The sequence below is a fragment of the Microtus ochrogaster genome, chromosome 18 (assembly GCF_000317375.1).
Source record: "Microtus ochrogaster isolate Prairie Vole_2 chromosome 18, MicOch1.0, whole genome shotgun sequence".
Lineage (NCBI taxonomy): Eukaryota > Metazoa > Chordata > Mammalia > Rodentia > Cricetidae > Microtus > Microtus ochrogaster.
Window position 1 is genome coordinate 30,571,513 of NC_022020.1, and position 9,501 is coordinate 30,581,013.

The 9,501-nt window shown below is 44.1% G+C and overlaps 1 pseudogene; it reads left to right on the top strand.

The window, feature by feature from the left end:
* Window positions 1-5,757, top strand: part of LOC113457097 — a 60,029-nt pseudogene extending 54,272 nt beyond the window's left edge.
* Window positions 5,758-9,501: the final 3,744 nt, after the last annotated feature.

The following is a 9,501-nucleotide window of genomic DNA, read 5'->3' on the forward strand; positions in this document are numbered from 1 at the left end:
ACTTTGTTTCAAAAAACCATTTTAAGTGACTAATATGGCTACCCTGCCCCCTCAGCTACTGATGTAAGCTCTGACACAAGCAGTTTTTCATTCAAAACTGGGCCTTGCCCACTCTAAACCGGTGCTCTGCCATGGAGCTATAGTCCCAAATCCTCTCCTTTAAATTTTAGGGTGTAAGTATAATTATCCAAGAGTTCTGTCTAGATTTGAGTTGTCTCCGGCCTGAAGAGCCTTTCAGGACTGTTATCTACATCAGATGCAACTTTCCAGGGTAAATTTATTCGTTTTGAATCAAAGTCACTTTGATTTTCTTTAGTCAATACTGCATTTAACTTAAAATGACTATGCAAACATAGTCATTTTAAGTTTTAATTTGTGTTAGTTAGCATTGCCAGCAAAATCCAGATGAATTGGGCCACAGACTATTAGTTCATATCTATTTCTTAGCTAAGCTGTTAGACAATTGAGGGCATTCTGTGCTACAAAGAGGACGAAAAAAACAGATTTGGACTCAGGCATGGAGAGAGAGGGAAGATGTCCCAAGTGATGATGATCTGTGAATATCGTTGGTTAATAAAGGAACTGCTTTGGGCCTATAGCAGAGCTGTAGGGGAACAGAGCTAAGTGGGGAAAACTAAACGGAATGCTGGGAGAAAGGAGGAGGAGTTAGAGAGAAGCCATGTAGCCACTGCAGGAGACAGATGTGCTGAAACTTTGCTGGTAGGCCACGACCTCATGGTGATGCACAGATTAAGGGAGATGGGTTAATCAGTAAGAGTTAGCCAATAAGAAGCTAAAGCTAATGGGCCAGGCAATGACTTAAATAATACAGTTTCTGTGTGATTATTTTGGGGCGAAGCAGCTGGGAACTAACTAGCGGCCTCCTCCTACATTATTGTCAGCATGCCCCTGGATGATTATCCCGATTATATTAATTGATGTGGGAGGAGCCATCTTGACCATGGATAGGAATGTTCCCTGGGCAAGGGATCCTGGAGCAGCAGATGACCCAGCGAGCTGAGCTCTAGTATTCATTGGCGGTGCTCTGCTTCTCTATTTTATTCTGGAACGTTAGCTCATGGGTGCTTATGTACCATGGTGTACATGTCGAGCTCAGAGGACAACTTTTAGGAGTTAATTTGCCCCATCTCTTCTGTTGAGGCAGGGTCTTTCTTGTTTCCAGTGGGGCACTGTATACTCTAGGCTAGCTGGCTTCATGATCTTCCAAGAACTCTCCTACCTGCATGCCCATCTCACTGTAGGACTGTGAGGATTGCAGGTACCACCACGTCCAGGTTTTCATGTGGGTTCCCGGGCACGAGCTCAGGTCTGCAAATACGTTTACCTGCCGAGTCGTCTTTGCTGCCTGTCCTCTGATATTTGACGCAGATTCAATGTGGCCGGCTTCATGTTCCTGCTTTGTTCCTTCATGTTCCAGCTTTTCATGTTTCCTTCCTTTCCTGCCATGATAGACCGTATGTGTAATCCTAATCCCAGTTTTCACGGGGTTGAGACAAGAAGGATCACACAGTCAGACCCTGTCTCAAACAATAACAACAAAAAATAAAGACATCAAATGGCATTTATAACCAGGCAGTGGTAGCACATGCTTTTAATCCCAGCACTCGGGAGGCAGAGGTAGGGGGATCTCTGGGTTCAAGGCCAACCTTATCTACAGAGTGAGTTCTAGGGCAGTCAGGGCTACACAGAGACACCCTGTCTCAGAAAAAAAAAAGACATTTATAGTAGTGAAGGCGTAAGTCACAAACAATGCCACACTAGTTTGGAATTATGATTAATAGGGTGGTATTTATTTAAGGGGGAAAAAACTTACAGATAACCATCCCAGACAACAACAGCCCTCTGCGCAATCAGGAAGGAGCCTAGTCGCCTGAAACGGAGCAGGAAGCAAAGAGAGCCAGAAGGGAAGTAGCCACTTTTTTAAAGGGAGAGAAACCACGCCCCAATGGGCTGGTATCTCAGCGGCTATTGGCTGGAGGAGCGGAAGGACCTCCCGCAACATAGTAGCACCACTTGTTAATGTTTATTAGGACTTACTTTGAGCTCGCTCTAAACTCCCCAAATGATTTACATTCACTTAACCTTCAAAGCAAAGGTTTGTAAAAATACAATTACTTCCATCTGAAGATGTGTTAACCCCAGAAGCAAATTGCCCCCAAATCCCACGGTAAGAGGCAGATCTCAGATTCAAACAGGCTGAATTGGGATCCGGGGGCTGCAGCTGTTTGTGTACATTGCAGGTGTAGTTCTTGATACTACTTCACAGGACACCGTCTGCAACCAAACCTCTCTGCCCCTGCCTTGCTCTCCTAACCGCCTGTAACATAGTCAGACACCTCCTCCTGGGGACTTAGCCAGGTGCTGGTGAACAGGGCACTCTGTCTCAGGCCTGAGTCCTGCCCCATTCACGGGTTGACTCCCAGCACCTCAGCTGATCCCTGCTGGCACTCTTTTCATCTGTGCCTCCAGTTTCTTTCGTCTCTTGGTATTTCTTATTAAACCACAGGCTCCTTGGCAGGAGTTGGGTCTAAGCACCGCTGCTTTTGTTATTACTGTAAGACTGGTGCCAACCAGAAAGGGAATAAAACCTAGCAAGTAAGTGAATAATCGCTCAGGGAATTTCCACAATACTGTCTTGCTTGGCACAAGTGTGTGTGTGTGTGTGTGTGTGTGTGTGTGTGTGTGTATTTGAGACTGGCCTTAAACTCACCGTGTAGCTGAAGCTGACCTTGAACTTCTGACCCTCCTGTCTCCACGTCCTGAGAGCTGGAATTCTAGGCACATGCCATCACTCTGGATTTATATGATGCCGGGGACCAAACCCAGAGCCTCACACATGCTAGGGAAGCAGCCTACCAACTGTGCACATTCCAAGCTGTTGTGGTTTGGTTTGGTTTTGTAGGCAGTACTGGGGATTGAACCTGGGGTCTCCAAAGTGGCAGGTAAGCACTCCACTTATTTATATTTTACTATGATAACTCTGCTTGACAAAATGACTTGTGGTCTTTCATGGCAGTTCTGGAAACTTCTTATTCAAAGGTCATGGAGATTTCAAGTACTGATAAGATTGGGCTGTGGGTAAATAATTTTATTTTTACATTCTTTACTTTCTGTTTTGTTCCAAAAAGCAGATAGGACCTGGTGAAAGGGGAGTTCATTAATGGGGCTTTAGGCTATTACTCAGTGTAAAACAGTCTCAAGTAGAAGTCCTCATAGAACACAATTGTTCTTGGTCTGAAAAGTGAGTATATTAACTCTACATATTGAAATCTTTTTTTAAAAATTCCCTTTATTTTTATGTTATTCTTTATGTATATGAATATTTTGTCTGCATGTATGCCTGGTACCACATTTGTGGCACCAGACCAGCCAGAAGAGGGCGTTGCCTTCTGGAGTTACAGGTGGTTGCAAACTGGCATTTGCGTGCTAGGAATCAGACCAAAGTCCTCTTGAAGAACAGCCAGGGCTTTTACCTGCTAGGCCATTCAACTCATCACCTTGTTTTTATTGAATCTAACTTCAAAATAACTCCTGAATTGTTCCCCTCCTTGTCAGTCCGGGATCTCATCAAGGTCAATCTCAAGAGCTTTGGCCCAGCTCTCTAACCACAAACTTGCTTGGCTGTAACTCTCCGTTCTCATTGTGCTCAAACTGGTGTGTCCAAGAAGCACCCCTGATCTGTCACCTCACCCCGAAATCCGTAAATATGCATGCTCTACTACTCTGAATAAGGTACAACTCTATCCACCTCTCTAGGCCCTTCTCCAGCTGCCCTCCCCTACCCAGGTACATCAATGCTCCAGTCTTAGTAACACTGTTACTTTTCCTAAGGTTTCTTCCAAAATGATGTCTCTAATGTATCCTTTAGTGTAGATGGAGACTGCTTGTTTGTTTCCCCACTGCTCAGAAACTGTATTAATCACAACATTGGTCAATGGCTCAAGCTTCTTATTAACTAACTCTTACATCTTAAATTAACCCATTTCTATTAATCTGTGTATTACCATGAGGATGTGACCTACAGGTAAAGTAAGGTTCCACTGGGTATCTTTCTCCTTCAGCAGCTACATGGTGTCTTTTTGACTCTGCCCACTTTCTCTATATACCTCTGTTCAAATTTCCTGCCTGGCTTTACTCTTCTAAGCCATTGGCCCAAACAGATTTATTCATCAACCAATAAAAGCAACACTTATACGGAAGGACATCCCACATCACTTTGGTTATCCCCGTTCACTTGTTTTCCATAGTAAGAGCTCTCTCCAAAGAGTCCCTGTGTTTCAGTTTGCTAAACTCTAAGCAGTATCATATTGGAATCCAGAGAAAAACATGGTAGTATGGAATTGCCTAATTATATCAGCCCGAGTTTTGGTTAAACTTCCCAAGCCTCATATTCCTTGTCTGTGAAATGGTTACAAATTGTTATCATGCAGTATTGTCATGAATAGTTAAATGAGAAAATTCATTTAAGATGTTTGTATATACTAACCACATAATGAATATTAGTCTTTAGTCTTGGCCAATATTTGGTTTATCTGTCTCCTGCTAGACTGTGTGCTTCATGGACTCAGTGTCTTTAGCAAGCATGATATTTACTGACACAATCAACAGTACAGTAAATGTTTGACAAATTGACAAATGAATGGGTAGAAGATTACCTTCTGACTACAGATTTGGACTACTGGATAATGTATTTGATTTTTGGAGAAGAGTTCAGGAAACTTGTGAAATGGTGAATTAATTCTGTAACAATAAACAGTTACCATTTCACCCCCTGTCCTGAGCCTGAGGTGGCTCCTGATGACACAGTAGAGACATTGAACTTGGCAAAGTCTAAGAAGTCATTGTAATGGAGTCTGATTCTGTTGAGGAACACGATGTTGCAAAGATCTGGGTTCTGGTTCATTCTCTGCCATTAGCTGGGCACGTGATCATTAGAAACTCAAACTCAATCTTTGGGAAAACACCAGATGGCATGAGGCAGTCTTCTGCAGAGGGATGGGCTGTGGTCTTAGAGGCTGCAGGCAGTTGTGACTATAGCCATGGCTGTGGTTGAGACCACCGGGCTTGTGGAGGCAAAGCTGAAGACAAAAGAGTAGATTCCCATCACCAAGCTGGACCACCTGGTCAAGGACAGGAAGACCAAATCCCTGGAAGAGATCTAGAGATCTACCTTGCTTCTTGCCCATTAGGGGATCCAAGATGATTGCCTTTTTCCTGGGAGCATTCCTAAAGGTGAGATTGTAAAGACTGCCAGCGCAGAACCAGACTTGGCTGGCCAGCAGGCCAGGCTCAAGGTTCTTGTCAGTATCAGGGACTACAATGGTCATATTGATCGTGGTGTTAAGTGCTCCAAGGACAAAGCCTTTACAGTCATTCCTGCATGGCGGGCCTGCTGGGGTGACAAGATTGGCAAGCCCATAACTGTTCCATGCAAGGTGACAGGCCAGTGTGGTTCTGTACCGATGTGTCTCATCCCTGTCCCCACAGGCACTGGCATTGAATCTGTTCCTGTGCCCAAGAGACTGCTGCCGATGGCTGGTATTGATGACTGCTACACATTGATCAGGGATTACACTGCCACCTTGGCAACTTGACAAGGCCGCCTTTCATGCCATCTCCAAGACCTGTAGCCACTTGCCTGTCATCCGCCCCAAGGCCTGGCAAGAGTTGATATTTACTAAATCTCCTTATCGGAAAATCACTGACCATCTTGTGAAAACCCACAGTAGAGGCTAAAGTCAGAGGACCTAGGACCTGTGGCCACCACCTAGGGCTTTTATACCAGAAAAATAAAGTGAATAAGTCTGAAAAGAAAAGAAAAAGAGGGAAAGTTGATCTCCTGAGTCTGGGGGACAATTCCATTGTTAATGTGCTTAGCTTCCAAGCTGAAGACCTGGGTTCCATCCCTCAGAGCTCAGGTAACAAAAACTGGGCTTGGAATTCCAGCGCTGGGGAAGGTGGAGACAGGTAGATCCTCTGGGCGTGATAGCCAGCCAGCCTAACCCTCTTGATAAGTTCCAAGCCAGGGGGAGAGCCTGTGTCACAAATAAGGAGGCCAGCTCATAAAGAGCTATACCTGGGGCTGTCCTCTGTCTCCCCAGACCCCAGTTCAAATCTCAGTCTCTATTTCCTTATTTGTTGAGCTACAGTGGGCAAGCGGTCTTGCGGATTTCTTTCAGCCCTTCAACCAAGTGTTTTGTGACTTTTCAAGATGGTTCTCTGAGGAAATTATAAAGGAAAAGAAGTAAACGAAGTATTTACTTTTTTACAATTGTATTTTAACGCAGTCTTGAGTATTATCTTTAAGTGATGTATACAAGACTTGGTTGCTATCAGTTTTGAGAAACAAGAAAATGTTAGCAGTGTGACTTTAGAGCTAGAATAAAGGGTGAAGGAGGATACTGTTGGTTTTACAGGAGAGAAAGAGATGGGGGAGTCGACTTTCTTTGCTCACAACGTTGGAAGGACATGGCAGTACCGACTTTACATGGCGGGTTTGATAAACTGTTTATGTTAATAAAGTACCAGGCTACAAATGTGTCATTAATTAGTCTAGACATATTCAACGTTTCTGAGAGTAAACTAGCAAAACAAATACACAATGGATTGGAGTATACCTGTCTATTGTCAATAAGCCAAGAGATTGTAAATGTGTGGTTATTTATCCCAGGAAAACCACAAACTCTGTTTACAGAATGTGCTCACCATTTGACTGAGTAAGTGGAAACCTAAATAATCATATGGCATCTTACTAAGAAAAATAATTACGGAAGCAAACAGACAGTCATTTTCCAGCAATATAATCCATGGCTCAAGCCATTCTTCAGTAATACAATCTGTGGCTCACAGATCCCAGGTGGTTTATGAAGTCATATCGAGGGCCTGCCACTTCCTGAATTCGCCAGCCATTGTCAGTTGCTTGAACCAGTCAACCGTGTCGGTGTCCTCCATGTCTGATGATGAGCAAGTATGGTTTCTTTAACAATAATGTTTTACCGTTAAGTTCTGGTGGGCACGCCATAGCAATAGCTATAGTCTGTATTGTTGTGTGTGGCGCAGGGTCTCTGGGATACCTCGAATCAACAACTCAACGGGAAGTATCCCACATCCTTCTGGGCTTTTAATCTGGCAACGCATGGGTTGCAGGAGGAGAATAATTAGGGTAACTCTAATTGGAAAAAAATAAAGATTTTTCTATGTTTAGTGATTCCTATCCCATCCTTCTCTCTGTGTAAATGCCTCTCTGTATCATTCCCTCTGCTCCCTTCACCCAGTCCTCTTAAGACTTCACTTCCTCTTCCCGTCAACCCTTCCTTTCTAGATGTTGGGTTCTATGCATACTCTAAGGTCAATATATATGGTATAAGTGTTTGTCTTTTGGGGTAAGGTCGCCTCATTCTGTATAATGTTTTCTAGCTCCGCCCATTTAACTGCAAATGTAATTGAATTTTTCTTTACAGCTGAATGGCATCCATTGTATGTATGTAGGTATCACATTTTCATTACTCAGGTCCCGTTGGCGGACATGCAGGCTGCTTCCTTGTCCCAGTGTCTTAGCCCATGTTCTATTGCTGTGAAGAGACACAATGACCATGGCAACTTTTATAAAGGAAAACACTTAATTGGGGCTTGCTTACAGGTTCAGAGGTTGAGTCTATTATCCTCCTGGCGGGGAGCATGGCAGTAAGCAGGCCGACATGGCAGCTGAGAGCGGTAGTACATTCAGATCTGCGGGCAGCAGAAAGAGCCACACCACAGTGGGCCTGGCTTGGGCTTCTGAAACCCCAAAGCCTACTTCAGAGACGCATTTCCTCATACAAGGCCATGTCTCTTAATCCTTTCAAGTAGTGCTGCTCACTAAGCATTCAATATATAAACCTGTGGGGGTCATTCTCATCTAAACCACCTCATCCAGCGACAGTAAATAGAGAAGCTTTGAATATGGATGAGCATATGTCCCTGCAGTAGGAATCGAAGCCTTTGGTTAGAGCTGGGTCATGTGGTAGACATATTTTTAGCTTTCCGAGGAATTCCCATAGCAGTAATGAACCATTTCTTACTCCCACCCACAGTGCAGGAGGATTCCCAGTCCCCCCCCCCCCCATCCTATCAGTGTTTGTTGTCTTTTGCTTTCTTAATCTTTCTGGTTTGGATAGGGAAAATGAAATCTCAAAGTAGTTTTAATTTGCCTGTCCTAATGGCTAAGGCTGGTGAACCGTTTTAAAGATCTTTCTAAACTACCGTATTTTTTCTTCTGAGAACTCTGTTTAGTTCCACCACCAAGTTTTTAACTTGGTTGTTTGTATTTAAGGCATTCAGCTTCTTGAGTTCCTTGTATATTTTAGAAACAAACCCCCTGTCCGATGTGTACCTAGCAGAGCTTCCCCCCCTCCCCTCACTTCATAGACTGTCTCTCCAGTCTATCATGTTTCCTTTACAGTCCAGGAGCTGCTACTGTCACTAAGTCCCACTTGTTGGTTTTGTTGCTCATGTTTCCTGGGCACCCACAGTTCTAGGCAGAAAGTCCTCACCTGTGTCTACATCCTAAAAGGTATTCCTTACTTTTTCTTCTAGAAGTTGTTTCAGAACTTCAGGTCTATCATTGAGTTCTTCTATTTGGAGCTGATTTGTGTTCGGGGTGGAAGAGAAGCATCAAGCTTCATTCTTCTATGTGTGGATATCCAGTTTTCTAGCACCGTATTTGTGCTGGATGGTTTCATGCCAACTTGACCAACAAGCTAAAGTCATCTGAGAGGAGGGAACCTCAATTAGGAAAATGCCTCAGGGCTGGAGATGGCTCAGTGATTGAGAGCACTGGCTGCTCTTCCAGAGGACCTGGATTTAATTCCCAGCACCCACATGGCAGCTCACAAGTGTCTGTAACTCCAGTTCCAGGGGATCTGACACCTTCATGAAATATACATGCCGGCAAAAATACCAATGCACATGAAATAAAAATAAATCATTTTAAAAGACTCGTTCACGACAGGCTGGCTGGTGAGAGGTCTCAGCAGGTCAGGATGCTTGTTGTCAAACCCATAACTTAAGTTCTGGCCTCAGGACCCACATAGTGAAACAGAGGGAGCCAACTCCTGATGAGCTGCTCTCTAGTTTCCATATGCAGGCCATGGCACGCCACTTACCGCCTAGATAAATACATGTAAAAGAATAATTCTCCACTACAGACAGCTGTGTGTTTGTCAACTATGTCCCCCCCTCCATATCTTCCCTCTCCCTCCTTTCTGCTCCCTCCTTGAGGATCTTGAAGCTAATCCGCATATGTTTTTGCACCTAAGTCAGTGGTTCTCAGCCTGCAGGTCTCGGCCCTTTGAGGTTGCACACCAGATCCACATTATGATTCATAACAAAAGCAAAACTCCAGTTAGGAAATCATTTCAGGGTTGGGGTCAGCACAGCATGAGGAACTGAATTAAAAGGCTGCAGCATTAGGAAGGCTGAGAACCTACTGGGTGATTTCTG